At 46.2% G+C, this 12042-nt stretch overlaps 7 non-coding genes and 2 pseudogenes across 7 annotated transcripts; all 9 read right to left on the reverse strand.

Annotated features, from left to right (window-relative positions):
- Positions 1–719: 719 nt before the first annotated feature.
- LOC141210819 (U2 spliceosomal RNA) lies at positions 720–811 on the reverse strand (annotated as a pseudogene).
- Positions 812–1932: 1121 nt separating this feature from the next.
- On the reverse strand, positions 1933–2123 carry LOC141208503 (U2 spliceosomal RNA). The gene has a single exon (XR_012278730.1). It is a non-coding gene; the product is annotated as a U2 spliceosomal RNA (small nuclear RNA).
- A 1123-nt stretch (positions 2124–3246) lies between these two features.
- LOC141208505 (U2 spliceosomal RNA) lies at positions 3247–3437 on the reverse strand. Its single transcript, XR_012278731.1, has one exon. It is a non-coding gene; the product is annotated as a U2 spliceosomal RNA (small nuclear RNA).
- A 1120-nt stretch (positions 3438–4557) lies between these two features.
- On the reverse strand, positions 4558–4748 carry LOC141208506 (U2 spliceosomal RNA). The gene has a single exon (XR_012278732.1). It is a non-coding gene; the product is annotated as a U2 spliceosomal RNA (small nuclear RNA).
- A 1120-nt stretch (positions 4749–5868) lies between these two features.
- On the reverse strand, positions 5869–6059 carry LOC141210381 (U2 spliceosomal RNA). Its single transcript, XR_012280552.1, has one exon. It is a non-coding gene; the product is annotated as a U2 spliceosomal RNA (small nuclear RNA).
- A 1121-nt stretch (positions 6060–7180) lies between these two features.
- LOC141208507 (U2 spliceosomal RNA) lies at positions 7181–7371 on the reverse strand. Its single transcript, XR_012278733.1, has one exon. It is a non-coding gene; the product is annotated as a U2 spliceosomal RNA (small nuclear RNA).
- A 1120-nt stretch (positions 7372–8491) lies between these two features.
- Positions 8492–8682, reverse strand: LOC141210005 (U2 spliceosomal RNA). The gene has a single exon (XR_012280187.1). It is a non-coding gene; the product is annotated as a U2 spliceosomal RNA (small nuclear RNA).
- Positions 8683–9803: 1121 nt separating this feature from the next.
- Positions 9804–9994, reverse strand: LOC141208508 (U2 spliceosomal RNA). Its single transcript, XR_012278734.1, has one exon. It is a non-coding gene; the product is annotated as a U2 spliceosomal RNA (small nuclear RNA).
- A 1120-nt stretch (positions 9995–11114) lies between these two features.
- LOC141210661 (U2 spliceosomal RNA) lies at positions 11115–11339 on the reverse strand (annotated as a pseudogene).
- Positions 11340–12042: the final 703 nt, after the last annotated feature.

Here is a 12042-nt window from a genome sequence, read left to right on the forward strand (position 1 = left end):
TTGAAACCCTCTCCAAAAGGAGAAGGGTCCCCCAAACCATTCCCCGTCCCTCCGAGCCAAAAGGCCACAGCGAGGAACAGGGACAAAAAGCCACCTCCAGCCGAAGCCAGAGGCGACCCAATCTTACCCCCAGCACCTGCCCGAGTTCTCACCCGAGCAAGGCACTGGGAGCCAAAGACTGTGCTCCCCTCCCGGAAGAGGGGAGCCAACAATGCTCTCCTCCCGAAAGAGGAGAGCCAGGGGGGTTCAGGGGGGAGCGGAACCTGATGGCCACACACTCCCCCCCTAGACCTGCCAAGAGAGGAACCCGTAAGGGAACCGCATCCCGACAAAATCCTAGTAGGACGTGACACACGTGAATAAGTGGACACACAGTGACAAAGAAATTAAATAAATAGTGAAGGTTTCACAGTATAATACTGCCCGGACCTTCGACCGGGAATTGAAAAATTCCCCATCCTAAGGCCAGAATGTCCAGAATAAGGGTGTGTGCGAAGAAAGAAAATTTGAAGTGCTTGTGCAAATGTGCCATAAACTCAAGTGGGGTTCCCAATCCCAGTGAGTTAAGGCACCCCAGGGTCACCACTCCTGGGGCACTTCACACTTCGGGCTTTCGATCTTCCCCGGCCCAATGGCGTCGATCCTGGGGGGCCATGCTTTCCACCAGATGACTATATTAGACACCTGGCGTACTAACAAGCGCCTAAACCCCAGTGTGCATAATGTATCAATCTACTAGGGCGGCCAACATCCAAAACCGCCTTTTCGAAAGATACTACACTTGATCTTAGCCAAAAGGCCGAGAAGCGATAACCAGAATTGGTTTCCGACTACGGTGCCACCCAAGGATTCTGAAAAGTCCATTTGTGGAGATGGCCACCTGGACTCCCGTTAAGAAGACATGCTGTCAACATCTAGATCCCTCACATGCCTGCACTTTTCGGCTTGCTGCTGCTGCAATCCACGCGTTTTAGATCTGCATAACTCCACCTCTTTTAGCACAGTACCCTCAACCCCCGGCTGTTCCCACCCGCCTCAACACCGTTGGAAGGGAGGAGAACCAATTAAGGCGAGGGGGGGGGTGGAACGAGCAGCTGTCTACCCTTAGCAGGAGGGTTGCTGATTAATTACCTCTCCTGCTGCTGCTGCTGCTGGCTGTCCAGCAGCAGACTGAAGGTGGCTGCTGCTGTGCGCAGGTATATAAAGGCTCAGAGCCTATTATGACACGCGCAGCCAGCGTTCCATTGCCACATTCCGTCTACTGCTGGCGGGATACCTGGATGGCTGAATGTCACTGAGAAGCTCACAGAGACCGCCATAAGCAACAGTTTAAAAGAATGCCACAGACTAATCAACCAAACTTTTTGGGTTGGTTTCTCTTTTATAGTCTGCAGGCATTAAATGAAAGAAGTCAGTGTTCCAGCCGAGGGAGACAACGTTTCAGAAAAGGCATTGTAGCAAACCAAAAAAGAAATTTTAAGCGCAGCAGAGTAACCAGCTCACATACCTGTTAGCTCAGGTGAGTTTAAAAGGCTGCTGTTGATAACAAGGGCATTTGCTAAATAGATGGTGTGTGTGCAACAATATACTGAAAGGTCAATTATATTGTGCAGCTTATCTCACCACCTGTAGTTATTTAGGTGAAAGCTCCAAAATGCTTGCCTAATATGTCTGTTTATCCAAAAGGAAGTATAGAGGGAGAGCTAGATAGATAGCATTGCATTACATTACATTACATGGCAATGCAATGCACAGTTGCTGAAGTTGAACCAAAATGAGCTTGTCATCTGGCTTCTGCAACTTTTAACATGAAAAATCCAATGAGGAGAAGAAAAGCAAAGCCAAAGAGTCCATCCCAAAATCCGACAAACAAGCAAAATGAACAAAAAGCATTGAATTCAATTCTTTCTGATTTTAGAAACTGCATTAAAGAAGGGGTGCACCGGTCCTGGAGATACTGCAATACCAGGTCAATGCGTGGAGTGGACAGAGCAAGCTCTTTTTCCATCTCCCTGTTCTAAAAATCCATTTAATATATGGTCCCCAGATAGGGGACGTATCAGATATTAAACTGATAAGAACAGATACTACACTTGATCTTAGCCAAAAGGCCGAGAAGCGATAACCAGAATTGGTTTCCGACTACGGTGCCACCCAAGGATTCTGAAAAGTCCATTTGTGGAGATGGCCACCTGGACTCCCGTTAAGAAGACATGCTGTCAACCTCTAGATCCCTCACATGCCTGCACTTTTCGGCTTGCTGCTGCTGCAATCCACGCGTTTTAGATCTGCATAACTCCACCTCTTTTAGCACAGTACCCTCAACCCCCGGCTGTTCCCACCCGCCTCAACACCGTTGGAAGGGAGGAGAACCAATTAAGGCGGGGGGGGGGGGGTGGAACGAGCAGCTGTCTACCCTTAGCAGGAGGGTTGCTGATTAATTACCTCTCCTGCTGCTGCTGCTGCTGGCTGTCCAGCAGCAGACTGAAGGTGGCTGCTGCTGTGCGCAGGTATATAAAGGCTCAGAGCCTATTATGACACGCGCAGCCAGCGTTCCATTGCCACATTCCGTCTACTGCAGGCGGGATACCTGGATGGCTGAATGTCACTGAGAAGCTCACAGAGACCGCCATAAGCAACAGTTTAAAAGAATGCCACAGACTAATCAACCAAACTTTTTGGGTTGGTTTCTCTTTTATAGTCTGCAGGCATTAAATGAAAGAAGTCAGTGTTCCAGCAGAGGGAGACAACGTTTCAGAAAAGGCATTGTAGCAAACCAAAAAAGAAATTTTAAGCGCAGCAGAGTAACCAGCTCACATACCTGTTAGCTCAGGTGAGTTTAAAAGGCTGCTGTTGATAACAAGGGCATTTGCTAAATAGATGGTGTGTGTGCAACAATATACTGAAAGGTCAATTATATTGTGCAGCTTATCTCACCACCTGTAGTTATTTAGGTGAAAGCTCCAAAATGCTTGCCTAATATGTCTGTTTATCCAAAAGGAAGTATAGAGGGAGAGCTAGATAGATAGCATTGCATTACATTACATTACATGGCAATGCAATGCACAGTTGCTGAAGTTGAACCAAAATGAGCTTGTCATCTGGCTTCTGCAACTTTTAACATGAAAAATCCAATGAGGAGAAGAAAAGCAAAGCCAAAGAGTCCATCCCAAAATCTGACAAACAAGCAAAATGAACAAAAAGCATTGAATTCAATTCTTTCTGATTTTAGAAACTGCATTAAAGAAGGGGTGCACCGGTCCTGGAGATACTGCAATACCAGGTCAATGCGTGGAGTGGACAGAGCAAGCTCTTTTTCCATCTCCCTGTTCTAAAAATCCATTTAATATATGGTCCCCAGATAGGGGACGTATCAGATATTAAACTGATAAGAACAGATACTACACTTGATCTTAGCCAAAAGGCCGAGAAGCGATAACCAGAATTGGTTTCCGACTACGGTGCCACCCAAGGATTCTGAAAAGTCCATTTGTGGAGATGGCCACCTGGACTCCCGTTAAGAAGACATGCTGTCAACCTCTAGATCCCTCACATGCCTGCACTTTTCGGCTTGCTGCTGCTGCAATCCACGCGTTTTAGATCTGCATAACTCCACCTCTTTTAGCACAGTACCCTCAACCCCCGGCTGTTCCCACCCGCCTCAACACCGTTGGAAGGGAGGAGAACCAATTAAGGCGGGGGGGGGGTGGAACGAGCAGCTGTCTACCCTTAGCAGGAGGGTTGCTGATTAATTACCTCTCCTGCTGCTGCTGCTGCTGGCTGTCCAGCAGCAGACTGAAGGTGGCTGCTGCTGTGCGCAGGTATATAAAGGCTCAGAGCCTATTATGACACGCGCAGCCAGCGTTCCATTGCCACATTCCGTCTACTGCAGGCGGGATACCTGGATGGCTGAATGTCACTGAGAAGCTCACAGAGACCGCCATAAGCAACAGTTTAAAAGAATGCCACAGACTAATCAACCAAACTTTTTGGGTTGGTTTCTCTTTTATAGTCTGCAGGCATTAAATGAAAGAAGTCAGTGTTCCAGCAGAGGGAGACAACGTTTCAGAAAAGGCATTGTAGCAAACCAAAAAAGAAATTTTAAGCGCAGCAGAGTAACCAGCTCACATACCTGTTAGCTCAGGTGAGTTTAAAAGGCTGCTGTTGATAACAAGGGCATTTGCTAAATAGATGGTGTGTGTGCAACAATATACTGAAAGGTCAATTATATTGTGCAGCTTATCTCACCACCTGTAGTTATTTAGGTGAAAGCTCCAAAATGCTTGCCTAATATGTCTGTTTATCCAAAAGGAAGTATAGAGGGAGAGCTAGATAGATAGCATTGCATTACATTACATTACATGGCAATGCAATGCACAGTTGCTGAAGTTGAACCAAAATGAGCTTGTCATCTGGCTTCTGCAACTTTTAACATGAAAAATCCAATGAGGAGAAGAAAAGCAAAGCCAAAGAGTCCATCCCAAAATCTGACAAACAAGCAAAATGAACAAAAAGCATTGAATTCAATTCTTTCTGATTTTAGAAACTGCATTAAAGAAGGGGTGCACCGGTCCTGGAGATACTGCAATACCAGGTCAATGCGTGGAGTGGACAGAGCAAGCTCTTTTTCCATCTCCCTGTTCTAAAAATCCATTTAATATATGGTCCCCAGATAGGGGACGTATCAGATATTAAACTGATAAGAACAGATACTACACTTGATCTTAGCCAAAAGGCCGAGAAGCGATAACCAGAATTGGTTTCCGACTACGGTGCCACCCAAGGATTCTGAAAAGTCCATTTGTGGAGATGGCCACCTGGACTCCCGTTAAGAAGACATGCTGTCAACCTCTAGATCCCTCACATGCCTGCACTTTTCGGCTTGCTGCTGCTGCAATCCACGCGTTTTAGATCTGCATAACTCCACCTCTTTTAGCACAGTACCCTCAACCCCCGGCTGTTCCCACCCGCCTCAACACCGTTGGAAGGGAGGAGAACCAATTAAGGCGGGGGGGGGGTGGAACGAGCAGCTGTCTACCCTTAGCAGGAGGGTTGCTGATTAATTACCTCTCCTGCTGCTGCTGCTGCTGGCTGTCCAGCAGCAGACTGAAGGTGGCTGCTGCTGTGCGCAGGTATATAAAGGCTCAGAGCCTATTATGACACGCGCAGCCAGCGTTCCATTGCCACATTCCGTCTACTGCAGGCGGGATACCTGGATGGCTGAATGTCACTGAGAAGCTCACAGAGACCGCCATAAGCAACAGTTTAAAAGAATGCCACAGACTAATCAACCAAACTTTTTGGGTTGGTTTCTCTTTTATAGTCTGCAGGCATTAAATGAAAGAAGTCAGTGTTCCAGCAGAGGGAGGCAACGTTTCAGAAAAGGCATTGTAGCAAACCAAAAAAGAAATTTTAAGCGCAGCAGAGTAACCAGCTCACATACCTGTTAGCTCAGGTGAGTTTAAAAGGCTGCTGTTGATAACAAGGGCATTTGCTAAATAGATGGTGTGTGTGCAACAATATACTGAAAGGTCAATTATATTGTGCAGCTTATCTCACCACCTGTAGTTATTTAGGTGAAAGCTCCAAAATGCTTGCCTAATATGTCTGTTTATCCAAAAGGAAGTATAGAGGGAGAGCTAGATAGATAGCATTGCATTACATTACATTACATGGCAATGCAATGCACAGTTGCTGAAGTTGAACCAAAATGAGCTTGTCATCTGGCTTCTGCAACTTTTAACATGAAAAATCCAATGAGGAGAAGAAAAGCAAAGCCAAAGAGTCCATCCCAAAATCCGACAAACAAGCAAAATGAACAAAAAGCATTGAATTCAATTCTTTCTGATTTTAGAAACTGCATTAAAGAAGGGGTGCACCGGTCCTGGAGATACTGCAATACCAGGTCAATGCGTGGAGTGGACAGAGCAAGCTCTTTTTCCATCTCCCTGTTCTAAAAATCCATTTAATATATGGTCCCCAGATAGGGGACGTATCAGATATTAAACTGATAAGAACAGATACTACACTTGATCTTAGCCAAAATGCCGAGAAGCGATAACCAGAATTGGTTTCCGACTACGGTGCCACCCAAGGATTCTGAAAAGTCCATTTGTGGAGATGGCCACCTGGACTCCCGTTAAGAAGACATGCTGTCAACCTCTAGATCCCTCACATGCCTGCACTTTTCGGCTTGCTGCTGTTGCAATCCACCCGTTTTAGATCTGCATAACTCCACCTCTTTTAGCACAGTACCCTCAACCCCCGGCTGTTCCCACCCGCCTCAACACCGTTGGAAGGGAGGAGAACCAATTAAGGCGGGGGGGGGGGTGGAACGAGCAGCTGTCTACCCTTAGCAGGAGGGTTGCTGATTAATTACCTCTCCTGCTGCTGCTGCTGCTGGCTGTCCAGCAGCAGACTGAAGGTGGCTGCTGCTGTGCGCAGGTATATAAAGGCTCAGAGCCTATTATGACACGCGCAGCCAGCGTTCCATTGCCACATTCCGTCTACTGCAGGCGGGATACCTGGATGGCTGAATGTCACTGAGAAGCTCACACAGACCGCCATAAGCAACAGTTTAAAAGAATGCCACAGACTAATCAACCAAACTTTTTGGGTTGGTTTCTCTTTTATAGTCTGCAGGCATTAAATGAAAGAAGTCAGTGTTCCAGCAGAGGGAGACAACGTTTCAGAAAAGGCATTGTAGCAAACCAAAAAAGAAATTTTAAGCGCAGCAGAGTAACCAGCTCACATACCTGTTAGCTCAGGTGAGTTTAAAAGGCTGCTGTTGATAACAAGGGCATTTGCTAAATAGATGGTGTGTGTGCAACAATATACTGAAAGGTCAATTATATTGTGCAGCTTATCTCACCACCTGTAGTTATTTAGGTGAAAGCTCCAAAATGCTTGCCTAATATGTCTGTTTATCCAAAAGGAAGTATAGAGGGAGAGCTAGATAGATAGCATTGCATTACATTACATTACATGGCAATGCAATGCACAGTTGCTGAAGTTGAACCAAAATGAGCTTGTCATCTGGCTTCTGCAACTTTTAACATGAAAAATCCAATGAGGAGAAGAAAAGCAAAGCCAAAGAGTCCATCCCAAAATCCGACAAACAAGCAAAATGAACAAAAAGCATTGAATTCAATTCTTTCTGATTTTAGAAACTGCATTAAAGAAGGGGTGCACCGGTCCTGGAGATACTGCAATACCAGGTCAATGCGTGGAGTGGACAGAGCAAGCTCTTTTTCCATCTCCCTGTTCTAAAAATCCATTTAATATATGGTCCCCAGATAGGGGACGTATCAGATATTAAACTGATAAGAACAGATACTACACTTGATCTTAGCCAAAAGGCCGAGAAGCGATAACCAGAATTGGTTTCCGACTACGGTGCCACCCAAGGATTCTGAAAAGTCCATTTGTGGAGATGGCCACCTGGGCTCCCGTTAAGAAGACATGCTGTCAACCTCTAGATCCCTCACATGCCTGCACTTTTCGGCTTGCTGCTGCTGCAATCCACGCGTTTTAGATCTGCATAACTCCACCTCTTTTAGCACAGTACCCTCAACCCCCGGCTGTTCCCACCCGCCTCAACACCGTTGGAAGGGAGGAGAACCAATTAAGGCGGGGGGGGGGTGGAACGAGCAGCTGTCTACCCTTAGCAGGAGGGTTGCTGATTAATTACCTCTCCTGCTGCTGCTGCTGCTGGCTGTCCAGCAGCAGACTGAAGGTGGCTGCTGCTGTGCGCAGGTATATAAAGGCTCAGAGCCTATTATGACACGCGCAGCCAGCGTTCCATTGCCACATTCCGTCTACTGCAGGCGGGATACCTGGATGGCTGAATGTCACTGAGAAGCTCACAGAGACCGCCATAAGCAACAGTTTAAAAGAATGCCACAGACTAATCAACCAAACTTTTTGGGTTGGTTTCTCTTTTATAGTCTGCAGGCATTAAATGAAAGAAGTCAGTGTTCCAGCAGAGGGAGACAACGTTTCAGAAAAGGCATTGTAGCAAACCAAAAAAGAAATTTTAAGCGCAGCAGAGTAACCAGCTCACATACCTGTTAGCTCAGGTGAGTTTAAAAGGCTGCTGTTGATAACAAGGGCATTTGCTAAATAGATGGTGTGTGTGCAACAATATACTGAAAGGTCAATTATATTGTGCAGCTTATCTCACCACCTGTAGTTATTTAGGTGAAAGCTCCAAAATGCTTGCCTAATATGTCTGTTTATCCAAAAGGAAGTATAGAGGGAGAGCTAGATAGATAGCATTGCATTACATTACATTACATGGCAATGCAATGCACAGTTGCTGAAGTTGAACCAAAATGAGCTTGTCATCTGGCTTCTGCAACTTTTAACATGAAAAATCCAATGAGGAGAAGAAAAGCAAAGCCAAAGAGTCCATCCCAAAATCCGACAAACAAGCAAAATGAACAAAAAGTATTGAATTCAATTCTTTCTGATTTTAGAAACTGCATTAAAGAAGGGGTGCACCGGTCCTGGAGATACTGCAATGCCAGGTCAATGCGTGGAGTGGACAGAGCAAGCTCTTTTTCCATCTCCCTGTTCTAAAAATCCATTTAATATATGGTCCCCAGATAGGGGACGTATCAGATATTAAACTGATAAGAACAGATACTACACTTGATCTTAGCCAAAAGGCCGAGAAGCGATAACCAGAATTGGTTTCCGACTACGGTGCCACCCAAGGATTCTGAAAAGTCCATTTGTGGAGATGGCCACCTGGACTCCCGTTAAGAAGACATGCTGTCAACCTCTAGATCCCTCACATGCCTGCACTTTTCGGCTTGCTGCTGCTGCAATCCACGCGTTTTAGATCTGCATAACTCCACCTCTTTTAGCACAGTACCCTCAACCCCCGGCTGTTCCCACCCGCCTCAACACCGTTGGAAGGGAGGAGAACCAATTAAGGCGGGGGGGGGGGTGGAACGAGCAGCTGTCTACCCTTAGCAGGAGGGTTGCTGATTAATTACCTCTCCTGCTGCTGCTGCTGCTGGCTGTCCAGCAGCAGACTGAAGGTGGCTGCTGCTGTGCGCAGGTATATAAAGGCTCAGAGCCTATTATGACACGCGCAGCCAGCGTTCCATTGCCACATTCCGTCTACTGCAGGCGGGATACCTGGATGGCTGAATGTCACTGAGAAGCTCACAGAGACCGCCATAAGCAACAGTTTAAAAGAATGCCACAGACTAATCAACCAAACTTTTTGGGTTGGTTTCTCTTTTATAGTCTGCAGGCATTAAATGAAAGAAGTCAGTGTTCCAGCAGAGGGAGACAACGTTTCAGAAAAGGCATTGTAGCAAACCAAAAAAGAAATTTTAAGCGCAGCAGAGTAACCAGCTCACATACCTGTTAGCTCAGGTGAGTTTAAAAGGCTGCTGTTGATAACAAGGGCATTTGCTAAATAGATGGTGTGTGTGCAACAATATACTGAAAGGTCAATTATATTGTGCAGCTTATCTCACCACCTGTAGTTATTTAGGTGAAAGCTCCAAAATGCTTGCCTAATATGTCTGTTTATCCAAAAGGAAGTATAGAGGGAGAGCTAGATAGATAGCATTGCATTACATTACATTACATGGCAATGCAATGCACAGTTGCTGAAGTTGAACCAAAATGAGCTTGTCATCTGGCTTCTGCAACTTTTAACATGAAAAATCCAATGAGGAGAAGAAAAGCAAAGCCAAAGAGTCCATCCCAAAATCCGACAAACAAGCAAAATGAACAAAAAGCATTGAATTCAATTCTTTCTGATTTTAGAAACTGCATTAAAGAAGGGGTGCACCGGTCCTGGAGATACTGCAATACCAGGTCAATGCGTGGAGTGGACAGAGCAAGCTCTTTTTCCATCTCCCTGTTCTAAAAATCCATTTAATATATGGTCCCCAGATAGGGGACGTATCAGATATTAAACTGATAAGAACAGATACTACACTTGATCTTAGCCAAAAGGCCGAGAAGCGATAACCAGAATTGGTTTCCGACTACGGTGCCACCCAAGGATTCTGAAAAGTCCATTTGTGGAGATGGCCACCTGGACTCCCGTTAAGAAGACATGCTGTCAACCTCTAGATCCCTCACATGCCTGCACTTTTCGGCTTGCTGCTGCTGCAATCCACGCGTTTTAGATCTGCATAACTCCACCTCTTTTAGCACAGTACCCTCAACCCCCGGCTGTTCCCACCCGCCTCAACACCGTTGGAAGGGAGGAGAACCAATTAAGGCGGGGGGGGGGTGGAACGAGCAGCTGTCTACCCTTAGCAGGAGGGTTGCTGATTAATTACCTCTCCTGCTGCTGCTGCTGCTGGCTATCCAGCAGCAGACTGTAGGTGGCTGCTGCTGTGCGCAGGTATATAAAGGCTCAGAGCCTATTATGACACGCGCAGCCAGCGTTCCATTGCCACATTCCGTCTACTGCAGGCGAGAAACCTGGATGGCTGAATGTCACTGAGAAGCTCACAGAGACCGCCATAAGCAACAGTTTAAAAGAATGCCAGAGACTAATCAACCAAACTTTTTGGGTTGGTTTCTCTTTTATAGTCTGCAGGCATTAAATGAAAGAAGTCAGTGTTCCAGCAGAGGGAGACAACGTTTCAGAAAAGGCATTGTAGCAAACCAAAAAAGAAATTTTAAGCGCAGCAGAGTAACCAGCTCACATACCTGTTAGCTCAGGTGAGTTTAAAAGGCTGCTGTTGATAACAAGGGCATTTGCTAAATAGATGGTGTGTGTGCAACAATATACTGAAAGGTCAATTATATTGTGCAGCTTATCTCACCACCTGTAGTTATTTAGGTGAAAGCTCCAAAATGCTTGCCTAATATGTCTGTTTATCCAAAAGGAAGTATAGAGGGAGAGCTAGATAGATAGCATTGCATTACATTACATTACATGGCAATGCAATGCACAGTTGCTGAAGTTGAACCAAAATGAGCTTGTCATCTGGCTTCTGCAACTTTTAACATGAAAAATCCAATGAGGAGAAGAAAAGCAAAGCCAAAGAGTCCATCCCAAAATCCGACAAACAAGCAAAATGAACAAAAAGCATTGAATTCAATTCTTTCTGATTTTAGAAACTGCATTAAAGAAGGGGTGCACCGGTCCTGGAGATACTGCAATACCAGGTCAATGCGTGGAGTGGACAGAGCAAGCTCTTTTTCCATCTCCCTGTTCTAAAAATCCATTTAATATATGGTCCCCAGATAGGGGACGTATCAGATATTAAACTGATAAGAACAGATTTTTTTTTTTTTTTTTTTTTTTTTTAAAGCCCGACTTCGTGTACAAAACCCGAGTGCGCTTAAAAAAGTGACAAGTGCCACAAAAAAAGTGCACTAGGATGCTGGTCTTCTTGAAACCCTCTCCAAAAGGAGAATGGTCCCCCAAACCATTCCCCGTCCCTCCGAGCCAAAAGGCCACAGCGAGGAACAGGGACAAAAAGCCACCTCCAGCCGAAGCCAGAGGCGACCCAATCATACCCCCAGCACCTGCCCGAGTTCTCACCCGAGCAAGGCACTGGGAGCCAAAGACTGTGCTCCCCTCCCGGAAGAGGGGAGCCAACAACGCTCTCCTCCCGAAAGAGGAGAGCCAGGGGGGTTCAGGGGGGAGCGGAACCTGATGGCCACACACTCCCCCCCTAGACCTGCCAAGAGAGGAACCCGTAAGGGAACCGCATCCCGACAAAATCCTAGTAGGACGTGACACACGTGAATAAGTGGACACACAGTGACAAAGAAATTAAATAAATAGTGAAGGTTTCACAGTATAATACTGCCCGGACCTTCAACCGGGAATTGAAAAATTCCCCATCCTAAGGCCAGAAGGCCCGGAATAAGGGTGTGTGCGAAGAAAGAAAATTTGAAGTGCTTGTGCAAATGTGCCATAAACTCAAGTGGGGTTCCCAATCCCAGTGAGTTAAGGCACCCCAGGGTCACCACTCCTGGGGCACTTCACACTTCGGGCTTTCGATCTTCCCCGGCCCAATGGCGTCGATCCTGGGGGGCCATGCTTTCCAC

This window comes from Phyllobates terribilis, unplaced genomic scaffold, assembly GCF_046119375.1.
Source record: "Phyllobates terribilis strain yellow unplaced genomic scaffold, ASM4611937v1 Scaffold_169__1_contigs__length_4117513, whole genome shotgun sequence".
Classification (NCBI taxonomy): Eukaryota; Metazoa; Chordata; class Amphibia; order Anura; family Dendrobatidae; genus Phyllobates; species Phyllobates terribilis.